The sequence below is a fragment of the Hylaeus volcanicus genome, chromosome 8, assembly GCF_026283585.1.
Source record: "Hylaeus volcanicus isolate JK05 chromosome 8, UHH_iyHylVolc1.0_haploid, whole genome shotgun sequence".
NCBI lineage: Eukaryota > Metazoa > Arthropoda > Insecta > Hymenoptera > Colletidae > Hylaeus > Hylaeus volcanicus.
Window position 1 is genome coordinate 3,320,157 of NC_071983.1, and position 23,736 is coordinate 3,343,892.

The following is a 23,736-nucleotide window of genomic DNA, read 5'->3' on the forward strand; positions in this document are numbered from 1 at the left end:
ACTCCTAAGAGGCTGTCGCCAAACATGGAAACTTACTACGCAAGGCACTAATTTTGCCTACGGGGTATGCAACTGTAATTAGACGCCGCATTTCATAGTGGAAATAATTTTGTACGCAACACTGATGAATCGTTTAAGCCTGTTGGTCTATAGTTAGCTTGGATTCGAACAATCGAGAGACCCAGGATGGACAAACGTTCGTTTTAATCCAGCGAAGGCTTTATTTATTCAAAGACCGGACTCAAATTTTTATTTGAGCACATTTGAAAATTTTTTTGCAGAAAGTATAAGCTGAGGCTTGCTAAATTATTTCGGATGATTTCGACGATTACTCGACAAGGCTTCGGCCGACTTTGTTTATTCGAACGAGCCTCGTAAATCCCCTTACCTTCGCTTCGATAAATACCAAACCAGGAGAATATAATTCCTACTCTCGGTAGGTTTGCGCGCGTTTAGAGAACCGTTTTCACCGTTTCGAAATATCGCGGGGTACCTTCCAGCGTGGTTCTAAACACATGTCGAATTTACCGCGGGACCTGTCGCTGACAATATCGCCGATAGACGTAATTTGCGACCGCTCTAATTCAAAACGAGTCGATGCAATACAAAATACATGGAGCGGAAGGCAGTAAAAATAAACGGAGTAATTATTTCCTGAATGTCTCGCTAGGACGTCGATGGCGGGAAATATTGTCCCAGTCGATAACAGTGACGAGTTTCAAACCGGAGGAAGAATGAAGGGTAACAAAATTTTGAAAAAATGCGAGCGCATGACACACGCTCCGTCGAACAGGATTTTCGGAGCAGTCATATTCGAACGGTGGCATTTGTCTTTTGATTGCCGAACGTATTTTCATTCTGTATTTCGCGTGTGAATTTACGCGGAAATTAATATTGACCGGCTGGGGCATTTTTCTGGCCGATTGCGAAACGAACGCGAGTTTTGAAAAATTATCTGGACAGAAATGACCCCCGTAAAGGTATTTCTTTAAAGAATTTGATTCGATTTTATTTCGAAGCACGCGACTGAAATTTACTATTTTATCGTGTTTCCTTCGTTTCTCTAATAAGCTATTAATTAATATCATTTTGCATGTCGGTGGAGTTCGTTAACAAATTTCCAGCGATGAATATGAATACCGGAAGCGTGTGTGTTAGTATTTGTTTGGACAAACGTTACATTCGTTCCATCGTGCTGTTCCATAACAATCAACCACATCGATGCTTCGTATTTCGTATTCATCTCTAAAATCAACACGCGGTTGCAACGATCATTTGGCTCCTTTTACCCTCGTTTGGTAAACAGCAGAATTTGTTCAATAGTACTGCCACAATTTTGTTTATAATTAACTCGGCATAAAAGACTGTCATTGTCTGAATACAACGAATATTTTCATTTCATTCTTTCGATATGATTCGCTTCCGAGGTAGAGACACGTCGATAACAAAGAAGCTACAAGAAGCCAGGAAATGCTAACGTAATCTCTCTTCGACTCTACCCAGCCAACATGTTCTGATCCCGCACGTTGAATGACAAATTACGAGTTTTGTTCGATAGCCGTGCGCGATTCCAGACTTCTGAGTAACGGCGTACGTGACGCAATCAGCACACCGACGGAATATTAACGTCGACGTTGATCGAGCATCGAAACCTGGAGTCTAACAATGCCCGACAATGGCCTACCTTGCCCGTGCAAGTCCCTCCGCCCGTTCATTCAGACTCCGAAACACTTGACATAAATGTCGACTGCCACTCACCTCTTTCGACGTCGATAAGACACAAAGGAATTCGATCTTTGCGAGAGGCTCTCCAATCGCACGTTGTTCCACTGCCACAGTTACCGAGGACACTGGTGGACACGAATCCCTCGGGGTTAAACCCTCCGACTACACTAAACACTCTGAAACACTAAGCACTGGAACATTTTATACGACGGTGACATTCAAAAATGATTTTTTTTACTACGAAGCAAGAAGGCACAAAGTTTGAAGTAAAATCTCGAAAATTGGTATCTCGTAGCACCCTATACGACTATCACCGGAAATAAACGAACTTCGATTCGTCGCACGACTTACGAAGACGCGAACCTAAACCTCGATCACTTCTGCAAGGACCTTTCCGAAACATTTCTCGCACGTCACTGAACACTCCTTCGACACACGTCACAGATGTAAAATTCAGTCGTTGACTCCGAAAGGAGCAACCGCACCGTCACTAACGAGAAAACCCACGTGTTATCGAGGCACCAGTCGCGGCTAAAACATCCGAAAGGTTCGCAGACCGGTGAGCCTAATGCCCGAACTGCGGCGAGTAGGGAGACATCGCGAGCACTGGCCAGGCCTGCAGGATTGTCGTGTAGCGTCCGACATCATGAATATATCGTTCGGCCACCTGTCCGTCTCTCTACCTGTTGACCATGCTGTACGTCGTACGTCGGCCATTCGCCAGACAAGGATGGCGTTAGGGACAATGAAAACGACAGGAGGGGAGCACGAGGTGAGGAGGGACGATTAAGGGAGTAGGAGATGATAAAAGAAACCGATAGGACGGGAGAATCCGAAAGTACGGGGGAGGGGGCAATACTACGAGGGGAGGAAAGAAAGGGGAGAAGACAGCATCTCTGTTCCACGTGCTCGATTCACGTGGTTATACAGGCTGTTCAAAAAAACTATTCGATATTTATATGGTACATAGGACGCACTGTACCGAGTAAAAAAGCTTCGATAAACGTAGAGAGGCCAATCGTTTCTGAGATATAAACATTTTTCTTTGTTATTACCATAATTGACTTTACTACCGAATTTTCGATGTTTACAGAAGATTTTGCACGTGCCCACCTTCCATTTCTACGCTCGCTTGGCATATTGTTTTTACAGTTTCGAATGTTTACATCTCAGACGATTTCGACCTATGTTTACTAAAGCGATTTTACTCGGTGAAGTGTGTCCTACGTGCCATATAAATATTGACCGGTTTTTGAACACCCTGTATCAGAGCGGGAAGAGGGCGGTGGGAAAGGTGCTCCCAGCTGCCGACCCTCGACGAGGGAAACCATTGAGAACGATGCACTTCCGTCCTCTGATACACTCTTCTTTCCGTTCCAATGCCTTGGATTAATTTCAACCCGTGTTGTGCGGTACGAGGTTTTTTTTTTAAGGCGATCGACCGAACGCTGCTTCGACGTTTGAGTCGGTGAATGTCTGTTGTTCCTTTCCTTCTCGAGTGTCGATGTTATTGCGTGGCGAAGCGTGCCTCCTCATTACCCCCCACTCGCGAATTCCTCGAACGCGGTACGACCTTTTGTTATCGCGACGAGAGAATGTACACAAACAGTGGCTCGCTGTAACCACTAACCTCTGTCTCCTCGACCAAACTCGGTGAAATTTCAAGTATTCGCACTTTACGCTTCGATAGAAAATATAGACCATGTAATTTGAAGAAATTGAAGCTCCAATTGTTACCAAGGACCGATGGTTAGTTATGGTAAACGGTGAGAACGTTAAGTGACGGACACAGCGTCAGGTACGTCGACGATATTATATCAGGTGACAGATATAGATCGGAATATATATCCGAAATTAGTAAGAATATCGCACAGTGTATTTTAGGCAGATGGTTCCATCGCGTCTGGTTCTGTTTAACGTATCTGGCTATTTAAACGTGGGTTAATATTGTAACTAAAATTCAGCAGGACGCCGCCACAAATATGAATCAATGAGTTTGTTTATTTCTGATAAAGTAACGACCATCGGCTGTTATTTGAAAACGTTAATATGGTTTTCGGGGTTAATTGGGTCCCTGGCAAACGAAAATTTATGGACAAAGTTACGTCGAAATTTTAATCGACCCAATGGGCGACAGGTATATAATTTACATCTTGCGAACGTAATGTGTTGTTGCGCGGGTGATTAATGGACTCCCCGTTAATGAATTGAATAATTAACGATCCTGACGAACTGTAATTTTCACGCTGCGTACAATCGTAGGACGATAAGGTCAGGAAATAAACAGAATTTTAATTCGCCCAAAGCAGAGAAAGAGAAGAAGAGAGAGATATCTAATCGAAGTTAGCGTTTTCCCAGAATAAAGTTTTACGAACTCGCGAAGTCTTTCTTTCTTCTTTCTCTGGGGAAAATAACGGTGTATTATTTCACACTGTTCTTGCCAGAAAGGGAAAGACTTTAAAGTGTTTCGAGCTGGGAAAAGCTGACGATTGTATGCCATTTTAGGTCAAAGAAATTAGTTTCGATACAACGATAACTGCAATTGCCAAACTCGATGCTAACGTAAGCTCGTTTTCTATGTTTGCTCCTAACTGAGATTAGAAAACGGAAAAAGATTCTGCCGGGGAGAGCGTTGGCACTCGACCAAATAAAACGATTATCGATCCAGGGATTTCGTATTCCGAGCATAGTCCTTCGGCTCGTTCGTTCCAACATCGACGGTAATGAAATCTAAACAAAGTACCAATATTTCAGCGCTGATTATCGCGTGTCGGATTACGGTGATAGTTCATTTTTACGTCTATGCATATTTTCCCATCGTCGCGGTGAATAATATTCGCGTAAGGATCACCGACATCGGGAAGTCTGATGTTTCAGCTGATTAAAGTAAACCGAAACCTTTATTCGCGCTAGAATTAAATGCGAAAGCTATCCTCTCCCGGGGTGGGGCGACCCACATTTCTGTTTACTTTCTCTTACATTCCTATTAACCGTAGCATAGAAAAATTTCTAAGCGAGGATTTCAGCGAGCGTTTCGATTACATTACGACAGAGATTGGCAACATTTTATTCGAACGACGGACCGCGAATGAAACCGGTGTATAGCAATTCATTCGTAGTGTTCATTCATTCGTAGTATTCATTCATTCGACAGCTAAATATTTATCTCTTGTGGACAATTTTTATTTTGCAATTTAATTCAATAATAATTGAACGCAATTTAACCTGTCGAGGAAGCGAACATGGCGATCCGGTGCGCCCACAAAGATCCAATTCAGACCAGAAATTCTACCGAGAATTATCCTGCGTTTCGCCGACTGCCTTCCAGAAATCAACAATACAACCTTCCTTCCATGCAAATCTGAACCGCCACGCATGCACGACTTTTCCCACGAATCCTCTTCCCCGATTCAACGTGCGTGTCCAACTTTTCTGCCAGGAAGTGGCCGAAGGTGTGTCTTGGTCACACGTGGAACCATGTGGTGGTTGTCGAAAAACGTTCCTTTGAAGAATATAATCCACAAGCAGCATCAAAATCTATAGAATTCTTCGCAAATGTTTCAAATTTGCAAAACACGGAGTTTTATTTTAGCAAAATTAACGGTGTCGAAACGTTACACGTCTTAATTATACAATCTCTCTGATAACCAATAATACTCGCGAGTTGGCTGCAGAAAAATGAATCCTGCCCATAATGGGTCGAGTTTATTTCAAGCCCTTTCCTGAATTCAATTAAAAAATTAATATTTCCCGGTGTGTAGATCCTACAGACCTACGACACCATTTTCTCGTCCTCCTATGGCTCAAACATTAATTAACCACAAGATTGAACGCCTCTCCTGAAGTTACCATTGTACGTACAATTAAAATTTGCTCGTATAAGTAGTACCACGAATTGTCCAGAAGCAAAACAGAGATCGTACCGACTTATCCGAGACGTACGTATATTCGATGTTAAATCACGGACCGTCTTCCTCGATAAATTCCCTGGCTGGTTCGCTTCAAGGGAAAATATAGCCCTGTTCCCGGATCACCCGGTGTGTACGTCGAAACCGAACGTAGCCGTTGTAGCTGGCCATACAAAAGGGTTTCTGTGCCACGTGTCCCTGTATAGACGTTCCGACACGCGAGGAAACTGGTGTCTATACCGTGTATACCGGGGTCCGTCGGTGACGGGTTAATGCGAACCGCTTCGAAACTTGTTGCGCGAGAACCGGAGTGTCCCTTTTGTGTACGTGGTTCCGTGCGATCGCGAGGAGAAATGGGCGGATCGGTTCTTGGGCAGGAGCCGGGCTATGAATGCAAAGCGACGGATTCCGCTCGTCCGGAAACGCCGCACGTTACGCGCTTACCCTGCGACGACTGAAGCGGGTCTTCTCAATGAGGACGTTGAAATTTCGCTCGGAGTTTGCTTGGAATCGGTCCGAAAGGCGCGGAATTGGCCCAACTGATTGAAGGGGCGACGGCGGTGCGGTTTCCGAGACGTGCGGGTTTGCCACTGGTGTACACGGTTTACGCTTCGACGTGTTCCTGTGGGGAAGCCTCACGGTGGTCTTAGAGGCTTCTCGAAATTGGTTCCAACTATTCAATGCTACCACTGTCCATCCAACATCGACAAACATTTTCAAATGTTATTGCTTCGACGTTTGTATAAATATGTAAATCCAATATAGAACAACGACGAGAGCGAAAATATTTGGCAATGTGTTCTCGTTTATTATAATTATTAAAACAATATTGTGCTAGCCCATGTAATATATTATATCGTACAGGCAATGTATTAAAAGTTCGAATGAAAACTATCAGAGTCGTGTAAGAGAAAGTAGAAGAAAGACAAAGAAGAGTGGAAATATCATTTTATTTAAGAAGAACTTTGAGTAAAATAACTATCGTGTACGGTTACACACATTATTAAATAAAGGAACAGAGTCGTTGTCCGCGATATCGTATTTCGTCATATCGTATAATGTTTGTTTACAATTGAACAGAGAGTAGAAGGCGAGAATAATACGGTTCGGTGGTTTTTGCTGTTTGGAATGCGAGTGTTGGTAGGGGAAAGGTCGCGATTCGTGAAAATTCGCGTGGGAGAGGAAGAGAGGGAGCAACCCCTGGGGTATCCTTCAAAGTAGCGTTCAGTGTATTTGCAAAATCCCTGTGGCCCGTGACGCGTGGCTTTAAACGACTCTTTTCGTATAAGAACGCGTTACTACGTTCTTATCGGAATTTCTGGGACTATTTTTCTTACGCGGACCGTGGAAAGCAAAAACCAATGAAATTCGTATACTCGGGTCTGAAAGACGGACTTCGCGGAGTGATATCAGTTAATCGCGTTCGACGACTCTGTCCTTTGTCAGTCGCCTTCGGACGTTCGTTACCGTGACATGTCTACGGGTCGTGGTTCATAGTTTACACATTTATACATCGTTCTATCGTTTCTTGTATTTTCATTCGCGAGTGCAACAAATTCTACAGTTAAAACAATTAATGGTTGTACTCACAGATTGACCAGAAGGAAGGGAATCTGTACAGAGGACTACATGGACAACCTTCGACTCTGGTATCCACATGAATGTAAGTGATATACAGTTTTATCTGTCATGTATTTTTATTTAAATTCTCAGATGTCCAATATGGTATTTATTTTTCATTTTTATTTGTTCCAGGGACCAGTACCTGTGCCTGAAGACTATAAGGGTGATATTGGGTTCTGCAGATATTACTGGTTGGCGAAGGCTGCGCCAACGACACCAGGGGACAAACTCCGAAAATGTAAGTGATTCTCAAACATCGAAAATGTTATGTCTGATATCGAAAGCACACGCTGGTTGCAAATCGTGGTTGTGATACTAGCGATGATGATTACTAGCTTGTATTTAGTATCCGAACAATCCAGATTATAATTGAACACATAACATGGAAAGGGAATTGATACCGAAGCGTGCTCTATGTTAATTAATTCTATTCCTGGTATATATTACAAATGATAACAACCGTTTCATTTTATACGCTACATATTTACAACATTGATATTTCAAAATATATTTTGTAATATTTTCAAATTCGCGATATCCAGCTTCAAAACTTTATTATTTTCGTCGGTAAAGTATCTGTCGGTCGCGTACGTGTTAATAGGTCGGTGAGATCGCGAAGTAAGAGGAAGTCTTCGTTAAATATACATAGAAACTTCCATAATTTGTACCGTGGTTGAGGAAGAACCGAGGCAGAATTAATTGATAGAACATTCTCTATCCGACGCGTCGTCGATCGGAACAAGAAACGCTCTTCCAACGCCAAGTATTTCCATCGATTAAATAGTATCGCAATTTTTACAACAGGAATCGCGTTGCTTTTTCTTTGTTCATCTTGGAGCGATTAACTTCTACCCACCGTGATTATTATGGAAACGAATACCTGCTCGAAAAATGTTCGTTTAAAACCAGCCCGACGTAACAAACTCCCCCGCATTTATATGCGATAAATGCAAATTTCATAAATTCCCGTGCATTTAGCTACACATTATGTTCATTTACTGTGTCTGACCAACACAAGGTTGTTCGTAGGGATTATTCTCGCGGAAACACGGTGAAACCGTCCATGTAAAAACGTCACGACCCGGCGTCCTATTAACTATCCAAATTATAAATATCATGCATGAGCGATCATTGCTTTTTTTTATCGCAAACATAAGCGAGGGTCGTTACGGTCTCATAAAATCCCAGATATAATTCATAACGACCTCTCGTTTCCACTCGTTTCTTTGCGAGTCGTTTGACCAGTACCACGAGCGTCCAAAATGGCGGAAATTGTTCCATTACCTTCTGAAATAGCGTAATATATGGAGATACTTGATGTAAATAGAACAGGGGAGCGCTGCAGCTAAAAAGAGAAAGAAAACCGTGGTACCGAAGTAATGCTTTAATAAGCGAACTAAAATTTACTAAAGTTTACTAAATTTACTAAATTAGAAGGTTTAGACAAACATGAAACTTGTCATTTTCTATGGATAAGAGTCAGCATAAGCGGTCGACGAAAAATACAAACGATTTCTGTGAAACTTTGCGAAAATACGAATGGATCAAAATGATCGTGCCTCTAGATAGAGCACCACGGTTGTTTTTCTCTTTCTAATAGGCCAGGCCAGCGTCTGTCCTGCTCCGTCTATAACATCTCCACGGTAGCCGCGGTATTTCGAGCGAATATCCGCGAATACTCTAGTCAAAATTCGTTACGAGACAATCGCTCGGACCAGAATATACACAGAAGAAAAAAATAGAGAAAACGGAAAGGCGCGCTTTTGTTCCATCCGACGAACTCCTATAAAGTCTTGCCGTACTGGAAGGACCACTTACAATGGCTGCACTCCTCTAACCCACTTCCGCGATCTCTTCAGGCCACAATCCATGTCAACGTGCAGTATTCGGGGTATTTCGTGGCGCGTCCGCGTCCCCCTGTTTCCCTTCTTCTTATTGTCTCCACCCCCGTTACCGCTCCTCTCGCACCAGCCCTCGCCGTCTCCACTGCCGTAATTACAAACGAAGCCAATTAAAGCGGATGAGCCTAAATGGCCTGGCCCCGACGTTTGACTGCGCCCGCCAAAGCCAGGACAATGGGTTTGACAACGATCGCGTCACTTCCGTCCTCGTTTCTCCTTTACCCAGCAATTTGCTCTTCGCCCCCTTTCACGAGTTGGTTTTAGCAAACTTCGCGTGGACCCCTCTTTGGACTCTGTTCCTTATTTCTGGAGGCTACTATTCGGTTAGGAATCTTTTGGTTGGGAATTGTTGCTTATGCGAGGCTTCTGTATCGACGCGTTAGTTGGAAGACGCGTTGACTTGGAATTATTACGCACGTTAGATTTCTCTGTCGATGCGTTAGGCCGATCGCACACGGGCGCAACCGATTTGAAAGTACTGTTGCAAACCGTTTGCAATATTTGTTACGTCTACTCCACTATCTTTGTTTTATCTAGATCCACGGTCGCGTGCAATTAGTTTCAGAGCGGTTTGAAACTGATCGGTTGCGCCCGTGTGCGATCGGCCTTAATAATAATAATTGAGTGGTTCAAATCTAAATTCGGTCATTCCTGTAACCTTTTTCGCTGCTGTTACTATATGTACCGTTAACTATATACTTTCGCGTTGGTATTAGACAGTCCTACAGGCTAACAAAATTCGCCCCTGTTCTCCTATCTAAAATTATCGAGCGAGGAGCCCTTGTTCTACACTTTCACACGATCCTTGGAAGTCGACATTATCACAAATGAACATGTAATTTCCTTGGTGCCCCATAGTTACCTTAAGCACCACCTCCAATTACCGTAGGCGTGTAAGGTCAACCTGTACCACCCGCATAAGAGACTCTCACCGCGTCACCTAATCGTTTCGTCTCCCTCTCGAATTGCGACCCCGCGCGACCTTCTTTCGATCAGGGCTTGTAATCCGACGGAGTTCACGGGAGGATATCTAATCGATCGCGGCACTCGACAACGGCCTCCGGATTCTCCCAATTTCACGGCCTGCACGATTCACCAGTTACCAGCGTGAAATATCGGAAAACTTCCCGTGAAGATTACCGACGCTGACAATTTATTGGGTCCGCGTTTTCGGAGACACCGTCTGGTTACCGTCACGGCGATCGACCAATCGAACGCGCATTTTCCCAGCGATATCGTGCCCGTTCTTCTCGCAACGTACCCCTGGCTTCCTAATGGAGTTATCGACAGACGTGTTACTCTCGGCCCCTTCTAGCCGAAATACTGAATATATGTCTTTGGACGATTTTGCACTTTGTCGCGCGTGGATCGATATTTTAGAGATGGGATAGGCCCCCGTAGCTGACCTCGGTACCTTCTAGGCCGCTCGTGGTTGAGCTCGGTACTTTCTAGGGTCTCCTAGCTGAGTTCAGTACTTTCTAGGATCCCGGAGCTGAGCTCAGTAACTTCTAGGCCTCCTGTAGCTTAGTTCAGTATTTTCTAGGCCCCCCGTAGCTAAGATCAGTACCTTTTAGGCTCCTCGTAGCTGAGTTCAGTACTTTCCAAGCTCCCCTAGCTTAGTTCAGTACTTTCTAGGATCTCGAAGCTGAGCTCAGTAACTTCTAGGTCTTCGTAGCTCAGCTCAGTACTTTCTAAGCCTCCTGTAGCTTAGCTCAGTACCTTCTAGGCTCCTCGTAGCTGAGCTCAGTACATTCTAGGTCGCCATAGCTGAGTTTAGTACCCTGCAGGCCCCCATAGCTGAACCTAGTACCCTTTAAGTTCTCATAGCTGAGCCTAGTACCTCCTATGTTCCTTCCAGTTTGTTAGCTTAGATTTCGTTTCGCCAAGACTTATCTTCGTTTTAAAATGTATTATCCTCTGTACACGTATCTTCAATTTTACACTTCGTCGCGCGTGACTCGTGTAAATCAATGTTTTCGATCGAGTCGTCGTAAATCTAACACCCTTCAGCGCTTGTTACGTAGTTTTCCCCTGTACGAAAATTCCGATTGAACGCTGGCTTTCGCGTCATCCCAATTGAAACGTATCACTTCGCTAAAGTGATAAGGTTTTTCGAAATAGTGATTTATTAATCTTTACACGACAAAGCGTCGTGGTTGATTTACGCGTACCGTTTCCCGTGTTCCCGGTTGCCCTCATTTTATTTGTCCCGTATTTATCTGCCTCTCGATGAGCCTTCCGCGTTTGGAACTCTTTAATTAAATCTGCCCACTAAGCGTTTTTTCCTTCGTTACTCGAGCTCTTTAATTAAACTTGAAATGGACTTTCATTACGGTAACGTTGTTTATCGTGATTACGTAACGACGAAAGTATTTACTACGGTCCTGTTCCCTTCGGCTACCGGTCATTCTTTACAGCGGACAAATTTTTCTAGACGCGTTATATCAGACTATATTTATTGGAATATTTTTTCGTTAGAAATTTATGTTTATGTGTAATTCCCGCGTGCTGTATCGGATAACATAACTCGAAATTCGCGTTTCGTGTTTACCAACGAGCACAATTCTAACCTTATCTCCGTCAATTATTGAAACGCACAGCAGCTTAACAAAAACCGTTCATGTCCGGGATTTCCATTTTGTTTCCGTTATGCGGGCATCGAAAGACATTAACATTTAGCGACCATAAATAAAGATACATCGTCGATGATAACGGTTCGAAAAAGTGGGCAATTTCGGTGGGATTCGTTTCGTTATTCGTGACAATATGCGCTTTAGAGAAGCTTGGATAACTCGCGACCAATATTTCCTGGCACGCGGAGAAGAGAGATTTTTCGAAACAAAAACTAACGAAATAGTTGAAGTAACATTTATTCGATTCATTATAGAAACATTTTATATGTATCGAATCCTGTCTAAGAGGCGTCTTCACTGGTCGGTGTCGTGCCTTTTAGACGTCGATTCGCCGTCTGCACGCGTTTAAAATATTTGTCGCTCTCAGCGGATCCAGAACGATAAATTTCAAATAAAGAGGAAAAAAGTTTGCTCGATTCGGGAACAATCTCTATCATAAATCCTTCTTGTCTAAGTCTACGTTTTCCTTTTCCAACTGTCATAATCCGGACGCGCGAGGCCCTTCCGTTTCAGTACCACCCTCCCTTCGTTCCACTCGAGCGAAAGCCGACCCACCCCTTCTGGGAGGGTTCTTAATAAAATCGGAATTGTTAAGCGGCTCATTATAATGTGAAAAGGAAACTTCCAGCGCGGGAAACCACGAGACGGGGACTCGCAAAAATTTGGTTCGCGCGGTTCTCTCCTCTTCTCAATCTCGATCTCTCGTTCTCGTTCGCGGATTCGGGACATCTATGCTAAGGCAATTCTAGCTTCTCCGAGGGCAAATATTTGTCCCTCGCGTTTCTCCGCGTATGAATTTTTACGCGATCCCGCGCCGGTCCCCATTTTAAATAAAATTTGAATGCTAAACGACATCAGCCACTCGGGACTGAATAAGGACACAAGACTCGTGTCCTTTTTTCTAATTTTTTATTTTAACAAGGGGGTGAATTTCAAACCTGTACCTTCTATAGCTCTCGAGGAAAATTTACCAACAACGATTTTACTTATAAAATTTGCTCGTTAAATTCAAAAAGCATCGAACTCGATTATCGTTCATAGTAAAAATTCATAGTAAAAATTCTCCCCTTTTTAAATAAAATTTGAATGCAAAGACGTCCGCATATTTTTCTCCTACCTTCTAAATGTAACAAGTACACGAACATCGATAGTTTCCGAAGCTCGTAAAAATCACTCTCCCCTTTAATATCTCCATTCGAGAAACCAGATTTCGGTTTCCGTTCGCTGCACTAATTGCTTTTCAATCCCGCCAGGTTTTATTTCCCTCTAGGAAACACTCGAGGAACTGGGGTATCAAACGTCTCGTTGATTTTCAGATATAGAACAACAAGAATTGGTTCTTCAATTTTCGATTCTCCGCGTTTATTCTGCGCCGGAACTTTCGGCCGAGGTATATCGATTATATCGCGAAACGGTGGCTCGATGCGAAAGGGTTTGGCGATGGTAGAAAGCTTTCGACATTTAGATGAAGTTCAGTCATCGGAATTCCGCGATTCTTTTATTCCCAGCCACGCTGCGCCCCTTTCATCGGCGGTTCTTTTTCCCTCGGTCTCCGATATCGGAATACTTCTCCAAGATTTTCGTCTCTCTCTTTTTTTTTCTACTGCATTCGCGGCTTAATTAACTATCGAACCTCCTTTGACCCTGTGGCCTTGTTTGTTAACTCACAAGACTGTACTTATTTCAGAAATAGATACGTTTTTGGTAGCAAACACTGCTAAATTCCCCCGCCACTTCATTTACAACAAAATTATTTACTTTTAACAATATCCCTCCTAAATAGTTTCTGTAAAAACATTTTCTCGATAATTGTAAACGAAACAAACCGTTGCACTTTTCCTGTACGCATCCAAATAGGAAGTAATCGTATTAATAAGAAAATCTACCCTAAAAATGCCACGATCGTCCCCTGAACATCGACAGAAGACGAAGCAAACAAGTATCATTTCCGAAGAGGAACAGCCAGCTACAACCATAACGAGATCGACTCGAGGTACCGGTATCGAGCGAGGAGTGTATCGATCGTAGCTCGCGAGTCGTCACGTACGGGTAACGAAGACACGCAATAACACCTGTCGCCTGTCTCGCGAGTTCAAGTACACAGCAATTCCTTTTCACTCTCGACATCGATGCGAGCCCAGCTTACGGATTCCGTTCGTCGTCCCGCGGTATTACCTTTCGTAGTCCGTCAGCCGTTACGCCAGACGCATAGTAAACGCCGAGGGTCAAGAATACCTAAGCGGACGAACGCCTCTGAAAGAAATTGTCAACCGTTTCTCGAATGAAAAGAGGGAAACGCCGGATGACGACGATCCGATGCCGAGGGAAGCAGGAAACGCGGAGAATCGTCGAGGAATGCCAGAGCCTCGTAGAATTAGAAGGATATATCTGAATCGGAGAATGCCGATCTGTTTGGCTGAAAAGGACGGAGGACTATAAATTTGATTCTATTTTTTGTAAGAGCGATGCATCGGTCACGTTGTTGTCTCATTGAAGCAAGCTGTCGCGGTAAAAGAGGAATCGAAAACGTGAGAAGATGGGTTCATTAAAGGGAAGAAATCAGAAAATGAAACTTGGAGCTGTGGTAGCAGGGTTCTAGATAAAGAATGAAAGTGGTTGCATAGAAAAATGAGGTCCGTACAAGAGATGAACGAGGAAAGGATAGAGTATATTTCAAGAGAAAGAGTATAGAGGCCATTCTGCCTTATAATTCCAACTGCTCTTCTATTGCAGTACGAATGAAAATGTTTAAACACAAAGTGAATATATACTCCCTGAAGAAGTAACCTGAACATTTACCTTGACAAAATAATAACCATACTACAGTTAAGCCTAGTGGAGATGGCGCGCTGCCAGAATCCGTGCAATATGGTCTGGCGATACCCAGCGTTCGATTCCATCGAGTATCGAATAAGAAGCCCCTCCGCTGGATAGTAACATGTTCATGCTGAACTAGACGCGGATTAAATTCGATTCGCTGGCGTGTAAACTAAGCAGGATCGGATTAGAACGACGCTATCAACATAGCCATCGAATACACAAGGAATTATTGATGGGACTACCGGCAGGATTGATTTCTATCGCCGTCTACCTCCCATCGAAACACTATTTATGCCGACGAATCGCTCTTCCAGAAAGACCTGCTTCGCGGGGAAAGGGCTGTTTAATTGGTATTTGAAAAGTTTGTCGAGATCGCTGTGAATGGAACACGGAGCAATTTTTTAGAATGGTCGTTGCAGATTTACATCTATCGCGTGCTGGGATACGTTTCAACTGAATACAGTATGAAACACACAACTAAGTATACGAAACGAAGAAGTGCGAATCATAGTAAAACACGATCGTGATAAATGGCACAAACATACGATACGACCGTGTATTAACCCGTTCGATCCGACTTTTTTTTTCTGTTTATATTCTATTCGTTTCTCGCTAATGGTTTTTCTGCAAGTCTCGCTTGTAATTTGCCAATTATAAATATTCGCTGGGATTAAAGTCGAAAGGGTTAAAGAAAAAAGTCTACGCGAAATACTCAAGCACGGAACCACCTACAATAAACAATTCAAGAAAACACGTTTACTCACTGCTCGCAAAAATTAATTAACCGTACAACAGCCAACTCCACCTATGACCTAAATAGGTACGCGAGCCTTGGAAAATAATCGAGTCCGAGGGCTGCCCCGACGAATCTACCTCTGCGAAATAATTAAGAGACGCGACCTTAACGAATAGCGTAGCCTCCGTCATCGAGCCAGAACCTATCGACAAATCACCGTCGGACGAACGCGCAGCTTTCGTCCTATCCGAGGCTACACGGCCGGCAATAAATAAACGCTCGGGTCCCGGCCGACGTGGACCCCTGTTCGCTGATATTTCCGCGGAAATAAAACGATTTCACGCATCGACGTGGAATTTTTCGCCTGGCCGAGAATCCCGTCCGACGGCGCCATATGGGAAATCAGTTGGGTATTACCAGCAACGTTATAACTGTACGGGTTGCACGTTGCACCGGTCGCACACCCGTGATCGCCTTGACAGAGAACCCAGCCATGCCTGCTTCCTACGCTGCGAATGTGTCCATATATGTACGCGTGTGATTCCACGGACCACCCTGCGTGTTGGACAGGAAAAAATATGAAGCGAAAGGAGTGGCCGGAGAATAGCTTCCCACGTACGAAAAAGAGGCGCATAAGGTGCTCGGGGGAGGGGGGGGGGGCCCCCTTTTTTTTCCGTGCCAGCGCGGCTGTCGCCAGGGTTTCATTTAAAAAATTCCTCCCACGATGCTAACTGGCGCATTCGGGCAGGGAAAAGTTCGCGAAATATATTCCGTGCAATTTGTAAGTGAAGAGGTTGCAGCGAAATTTCTCGTCGCCGAGGAACGCCGAGGCGATTTAAGAGGCGTGCTCCTGGCTGGAAATTGCGATTTCTTTATCGTTTGTTTTTTTTTGTTTTTTTTTTTGTTTAGGAAAGGGCATACGTAGGCAAGAAGTACGTGCATAGATCTTCTAACGAAGCACCATTTTTTTTCGAAGAGGTTGACTCTTGCTCAACTTTGAGATTTTGGTTTTATTGCGCTACCAACGCCAACGGGAACATTGATAAATGGAAGTCTGAATATTTTAAAGGAAAAATGGAATATACGATCCCCCTTGTTTGGGCATGATTTACGTCTACGCAAAGGTCAATGCAGAGTGGAAGAAAGACAAAGGCGTGCAACGTTTTCGCTGCACCAGGAAAAGGAACCGGGACAAGATTTATTTGTGCAGCCTCTGGGGATGCCGCGCGTTGCCCCGGGCGAATATTTTAAAACATATTATACGTTATAATTCGTACTACAACGTTCTAAACTGTGCGCGTTGTAAACCGTGAACGTTATTCTTCTAACGAAAATATCAAAAAAGTGCACGTATAAATGTTTGCCTTGCATTTTTGGTATCACAGTAACGGTCTTTGCTAATCGAATTACAGCAACGAATGAGTATTCCGTGGAAGAACGCAGGACGGTGTAAAATATTAACAGGATCAATTGGAAAACCAGGTCGAATTCGAGAACTGGTCGTGCCTATTTTCGTTATTGTGAAAGTTCCATCCACGTTTTATTTAAAACTCTGCAGATAAGTTTTGAACTTTGAGACAGAAAGTGGATATTTATGTCGCGTTTTCATGATTATTGTAAGAGTACACGGGAATCTAAGGCTTTTCCTGTGTATTTGGGCCGTGCAGGTTTTATCGTGCGTTTCAGTGCATTATGCACCGGATCCCTAGACGCTGTAAAAAAGAATGTATACGGATTTGAACGCAAAGCCAAGGAACGCCAGCGCGAAAAATGGAGAAAGGCACGGCATTGTTTTAACGAGCATCGTTATTCCTTGTTACGTAAGCATTAACAGATGCTGCGATTTTAAATACGCGTGGCAATTTATAACTGCGGTAGAAAAAAATTCATGACAAATAAAATAAACGACGAGAAAAATTCACGATAACTTCCGGTGATAATTTTTACGAGTATCAGTAAGAAAACTACGAAGAGCACTCTTTCCATAGTCTCCTAACGAACTCTAAAAACAAAAATTGAAAATAAAGCCAATAAAAATCGGACAAAGTATTCCCCAAGCTTGTTCGTCGAATGGCTGGAAGAAAAACGAGACTCGTAGAAAAAGAGGTGGAGAGAAGAATCTAACGAAGTTTCCTACGATCAGCACTTCCAAGGAAGAAGAGGAAAGGGGAAGTTACATCGAGGAATTACTCAAACAGATTTCCTGTCAAGCTTTTACCTCACACCTGGCTCATCACTCCGCACGATATAGATCCTCCCTCTGTTTTTTAAAGCCCGACTGTCCGTCACGTAACTTCAGGAGCAACTTCCCGTGCACTGGAGCGGTCCAGGATTTTCTTATAAAAATGTACACCGACACCGAGAGTCCGATACAATTATTTTGCAACGATTTTGAGCAAAAACTTGAGAACAATGGAGCACAATAGATAGGAATTATGGACATGACCAATGGCAGAAAATTGAGAATAATGGAGTACAATGGATGAGAATAATTACGGAAATTTCCTGTGGATTCTTACTTTTATCATAGTTCGTTTATCATTGTTTCTGAAGCGAGTTCCTGTTTGTTAATACGAGCATCAGTGGTAATAAATGTTGCACGAGGGCGGAGGTCTCCTCAATCACAATACACAGGAACAACTATGGAAATTATCTATGGTTTAGGAACAACGAAGTACAATGGACGAGAATAATTATAGAAATTACCCATGAATCAGTAAATTTTGGTGTTATCCGGAGCAGAAGTTTACGTTTTGGCGTTTCTTACATATGTCTCTGGTCGCAGCAATCCGCTGGAAAGCGGCGCAGCTAGCCCTCGAAATAGCAGTCGAAAGCAGCGAACAGTTCCCAGACATAACTCGCAACGCGATAAATTGTTAGCAACGCTCGTATTACCCGCAATTTGTAACAGTTACGCGACGTTACGTTATCGCGTAACATTATCGCATCGGAGCGCAATAAAGCTCTGGGCACACGTCTGCTCATGAAAGTCGTCTCGTAAAAGAAAAAAACGTAAATCTTCGGGCACCAGCTGCTCTGCTTTTCGAGAAGCTGTACTCGATAATATCGGTAGGTTTTGATTCCTTTGGTCGAGAAAGCAAGTTATTCGTATTCTCATTTTCTCTGGAAATTTAATTTAATTTAATTTAATTTAATTTAATTTAATTTGCTGATTTTCTGTGGCGAGCATAATTAATGAATACATTAATTGACGTAAATCGAATGTTACAGGTTGTATAAAACCTTATGTTTGAGTCAATGTTTTTCGGACAAAATTTCATTTCGAACACGAGTAGCTCGTCGACAAAAATACATATCCCTTACTTTTTATCGCCCTGGAAATCTGCGAATATCATCGCCAATCGAGTGGAGGAATCCTTGCCAGTTCCGTCACGAGTGACTCTCGCCCGCGACGCTCAGATTTGCATCTAGTGCACCCCTTTTTTTAAAAAAAAAAAAAAAAAAAGTTGATAGGAACGGTATCGTCGACGACCCAGAGATCGTTAGAAATTAATTGGAGCCGACCGTGGGCCACGCGTCGTCTCCCCTCGATGGTTTCCAACGGAACAGCTTTAATTTTGTGCGGTTTTCAACCGGAAATACACGGTATCCGGTCTGCTCGAGTGTGCCGATCGCCGACCATTATTGCTAACAAATCTCCCCTGCCACCTTCCTCTCTCGTCGCCACACGAAGCACTAGAGACGAAAGGAATAAAAAAAGGTTGTGTCACGTGATATCAATTAATGCTTTCGACGGAGCGTGAGCAATTAGAATGTCCATTCCACCGCGTATTCTCAATCATTATTTAAGCCGATCGGGGGAGGGGGGACCAAAGAGGGCGAAAATTGATTTTATTTATACCTTGGAGGCGCGTAAAGTTTTCCCTCGACGATCGAATTATTGGAGGCACGCGAAGAGATACGAGATTAGGGTGGAGGATGGAGACTTAAAAATGGAGACTCAAAATTTCACCCGAGTCGATGTTTTTCACGGCGAAATTTTAGTTTGCTCGAATTTAAGCAGCTCGACCACATAAAACACGTATCATTTATTCTTTATCGTTGTAGAAATTCCATAGTTCCATGAACACTGAAGATCGTTTCCAGCCTCCTACCTAGACCCTCGTTAAAAGTTCCGAACGGGACACGATTTCGCGACTCTTACGAAAGCTTACGAAAGCTTACGAACTACCATTTCCACCGCGACTAACGAATCTCGGTATCAACTATCACGCTGTAAAACACTCCAGTTTGAATAGATGCTACCTAAAATCGCATTATACCGGTTTCCAAGCATTTTCTAACAATAGAGGTTCAAACGAATCGAGGTCGGGAGAACGATCAGGCAGAGAGTCGGCCTGCGTGTATCCCGTTGACCGCCATGGTAAACACATTAGATATCGACGTGGGTTCCGCGTGAAAAGGGCCATTTGCATCAAGAATGGAGCCACCGGGTACGGGAAGGCATTCGTCATCCCTCTGCAATCGTGTGTTACGGCGTTGTAAGCGCGAAACCCAGACTGGGAAACACGCAGAGATAGAATAGGAGAGGGTCGGAGGAAAGCGTGGCCGTCTCTGCATGATAACGAGGGAGCCCGCGATACGATACAGGAAATGCACTCTGCGCCACGGGAGTATATCAGAACGCAGCCACTGCCTACGAAACTCGAAACCAGCTCATATTTCCATACAAATTGCAATACGTGCGAGCGTATCTCCGGCCGTTCGAGCGCGGCGCCCGCTTAATTGCTGGCTACGATTGCTATGTGCAAATGTGATAGGTCACTTTGTTCTTGCGCCTTTTTCCCTCTTCGGGGCAATCGCGGCTCCGATTGGGGGTTTACCGATGATCCGGATGACGGGCATCCATTCGGGGACCAGGTCTCGTACGACACGCTGTTCGATTTTTATTAAACGCGACGAGGGGTGTCTTTTTTTCCTTGGTTTCGCTCTTATAAGAAGTGACACGGTTGAGCGATCAGAGCGTCGCTTAAATAACAAAAAAGAAAAGAAGTAAACACGTCCGTTGTTACAATTAAACGGGTATTTATTTAAATCATTATTCGTTTCTGAGCGGATGCTTCGAAAACTCATCAGTCAAGTAATGTCAACGTCCAACCGAAATTAATCATCTCCTGTAACCGTAACAGCGCGACGCAAGCGTCAGGAAACAGCACCAGGGAGCAATTTACTCGTCCCTGTTTCCCCGTGACGCTGTCGTCGCGACGAATGAAGTTCTTCCCTGGTCTCGCGTCGGATTTATTCTCCGTAACAGATGCCAGACTGTCATCGACTGGCCAGTTGCCAGTAGCGCAGCCCATCCGGTTGAATATTTAACGTTCGGTTCGGTCGATCCGTGGGCCACGCGACGCGTCACTGCGCATTTTACCGCCGTAAAGGGATGGACCCACGAATACGCGGCTCGATTCCGTCCACGCGCTGTGTAAACACGCGTTTCCCAGAGATCCCCGACGAGAGTGTCATGGAAATGCGTTGACGCAATCCGATAATCGATACGACGAGCACTCGGCTACTTGCGCTGGCGATCCTTTCCTCTTGGCGGGATTAATTTCTCTCTTCCCTTCTATCCGTTTGAGATACGCGTTCGCTCGGGGATTGGAAAGCACGGAAATCGAACGTCGAATTAACCCGTGGTTGCGATGGTACATTTCATCCAAGTTTCCAGTCGTATTTTTATTAGAATAGTGTTTCGTTTCGATGTGTTACAACTTCGCGACGGTTAGAGGGTGAGAAATTATTTCAATGATCCATCGATCACCTTTTCGGTCTCCCTTTTAAAGATTTTTACACCGACGACTCGATAAACAAACCAAAAATATCGAAGCATTACATGTCGTTGAATAACTATGGGACCTAACCCAGACCTAACCCATTCACTGCCAGGCAAATTTAAAGTGTTTTGCTTCGAGCGCCAAGATACAAAAAGTGATGTTAAATTTGTTGTTTTAAAAAGAAACTTTCGATCTTCTATCACGATAATTCGTGACTCAAAAGGCTGTAATCTTACGCCTTGAGTAATTGCAATTAATTCGAACTACGAGATATCTCGTAGTTGACAGTGAATGGGTTAACAACGTATCACTGAAAATTTCAAGTTCACCAAGGCTGAATGCAATATCCTACCCTTGCCTCCCTAAAAAATAACTACGTTTCCTCTCGTAAATCTTTTTTCGTTTTAAATTTTTTCATTGCAGTCGCGAACTAATTAAGTAAATTTCCTGTGCGATTCGACGCACGTAAGCGGACTTGGGTCAAGTTCGAACGTAACTGACAAACACGCGACTCCTCGAATTACCCAGCTTCTAGGTAAAAGTTGCTAGGCACTTTGGAAAAGGGACAGGACGAACTCTGGACGGTGAAATTTCACCGGTACGGTCGCAGCGAATAAATACGACCAATTTCACCGTACGTGCAATATCGTTTTATCGATGCGGGAGCGCGCGTCCTTTCATTTCGGGATCTTCCTGTAATTAGCGGTTAACGGCGAGCCAAAAGCGCAGCCCGCTATAGCTGCTCGATCCTACGTAACGATTTTTCCTTCCAGTTATTCCCGCGAGTAACCTTGCCACGACCTGGCAACGATTCAACGAGCATCGTACCGCTCCTTTGTGGGTGTCTCGCGTCGAGAAACTTTTATTCGTCTTACCGGTTCGAAGGACGCTAACATTTTTTTACATTTAAACGTAAGAAAAGATTCGTCAAGATTTTTAGAACCGTGTTCCTTTAGATATTAAAAATAACGGGTAACATTGTTCTCTCACAACTCGGTTAAATAAAAAGTTGCACTTTTCTCTCGACAGAATGCAACCGGTTCAGATTTTTCGTCGTAAGTGAATACTGGTTTTCTCTGTAACCGCGGTCGGCGAGTTCATATTATCTTTGGTTAACGAACGTGTAATACGCGCATGCCAGCAAAACGTGGACGGGAACAACAGCGAGAGATTTCCTCGCATCTATCTATAGAAATCCTCAAAAGCATCGTTTCTCCGTGGAACAATAGCCCTGCTTAGAACAATAGCTTTTCATGTTCAACTCGTTTCTCTCGCCGCGCTCGATATACTTGGCGGGACAACCGAAACTTTCTGGACACCGATAAGAAACTTTTGATACAACGAAATGCTTTAAAGCTCGCGGGAACACGGATCGAACGCTGGAAAACATAACTTTCGCTGACCCAAAACGAAATGTCACAGCGAATAGTGACATCGTCGTACACTGGACAATGTTCGAGAATAGATATCCGAAAATCGAATTTAAATCGTGACGAAGCTCCTGCTCGATCATTTGATATCGAGCCAACCCGCTCGAAATCCTCGACCCACGCTTTAATCTCGCGACCCTTCAATTTTGTCTCGCCTCAACTCCCTCCCCCTTCTTCACGCGTCTCGAACCCTTATCCCATCCGTTCTCTCCCTCTGCATAATTCAATTCGCATTTTCGAGCTCTTGGTTCGTTTTTCAACGTTGTCCATTCACCGGAGGCGTTCGTTGTTTCCCAGCAAGATCGAGGGTAGTCCTTATCCAGCAATCCCTCTTCGTTGCTCCTTTCGACGCTTTGGTTCCCCGCCGATCGCGTTACTCTTTTCTTCCCGCGTCCAACGTTCTCCCCGAGTCTTTTTCTCTCGCCTTCTCGTCCTTCGTCGTGGTCATTTTTCATCATCCGTCTACATCGTCTGCTCCCCCGCTGGATAATTTATCGCTGACGCGGCCCTCTACGTCCCGTCTACGGGACACTTTGTTGTTATTACGGTTTCAGGTTATTGCGCGTCGCAGGTAATCGCGTTACGCTCTTTATATCGCTTCTATTTGAATTTTTTGATCGCAGAGATATATAGGAGTCGAAAGATGGAGAGTCTTGGACCATTAGAATATTGTATCGGCGTTGAAACACTGGGAATATTTAAGCATTTGGTTTCGCGTTGTACAAACAGATTCGAATCCAGCGATACGGTGACTTAAATAATATTTTATTGGGAATATTCGAGTATTTTGTCTTGTATCATCTAACAATATTTCATTCAGCTTAAAACACTGGGAATAATTCGAGTATTCGATCTCCGTCATCCGATCAAATTCAAATCCAGGCAAACGACGACTTAAACCAGAGAGTACAGAACGCGATCGAAGCTAGGATGAAAGGCGACGAAAGCATCGCGATATTTTCCAAAGCGCCGTAATAGGTCGACGGGATGTGGTAACACGCGTCGAGGAAGACTTCCATCAGACTATTACTGCGAACGGTTGCCACCCATACGTGGGGTTCGCTCGCCTTTGCGTGAATCAGGGAAGATCGAGGCGTCCCTGTTGGTTCATCATCGTCATCAGCAGCTGGTTTTGACGCTCGCGCGGCGGCGAGAACATGGGAAGCGT

The 23,736-nt window shown here is 44.0% G+C and overlaps 1 protein-coding gene and 1 long non-coding RNA gene across 4 annotated transcripts in view; one reads left to right on the plus strand and one right to left on the minus strand.

Annotated features, from left to right (window-relative positions):
* The window catches only part of LOC128881436 (PH domain leucine-rich repeat-containing protein phosphatase 2), an 83,393-nt gene extending 77,671 nt beyond the window's left edge, over positions 1-5,722 (minus strand). The window contains exon 1 of one of the 2 annotated variants that reach the window (XM_054132468.1): positions 5,649-5,722. The gene's annotated coding sequence lies outside the window, so the exon portion shown is untranslated. Of the gene's footprint in view, positions 1-1,758; positions 2,307-5,648 lie in introns of those variants that run through there. The other variant, XM_054132467.1, reaches the window with a different exon arrangement.
* LOC128881439 (uncharacterized) overlaps positions 1-23,736 on the plus strand; it is a 152,808-nt gene that overhangs the window by 82,159 nt on the left and 46,913 nt on the right. For both annotated transcript variants that reach the window (XR_008458070.1, XR_008458071.1), the window contains 2 exons: positions 7,226-7,296; positions 7,389-7,494. This is a non-coding gene — a long non-coding RNA (uncharacterized LOC128881439). The remainder of the gene's footprint in view (positions 1-7,225; positions 7,297-7,388; positions 7,495-23,736) is intronic.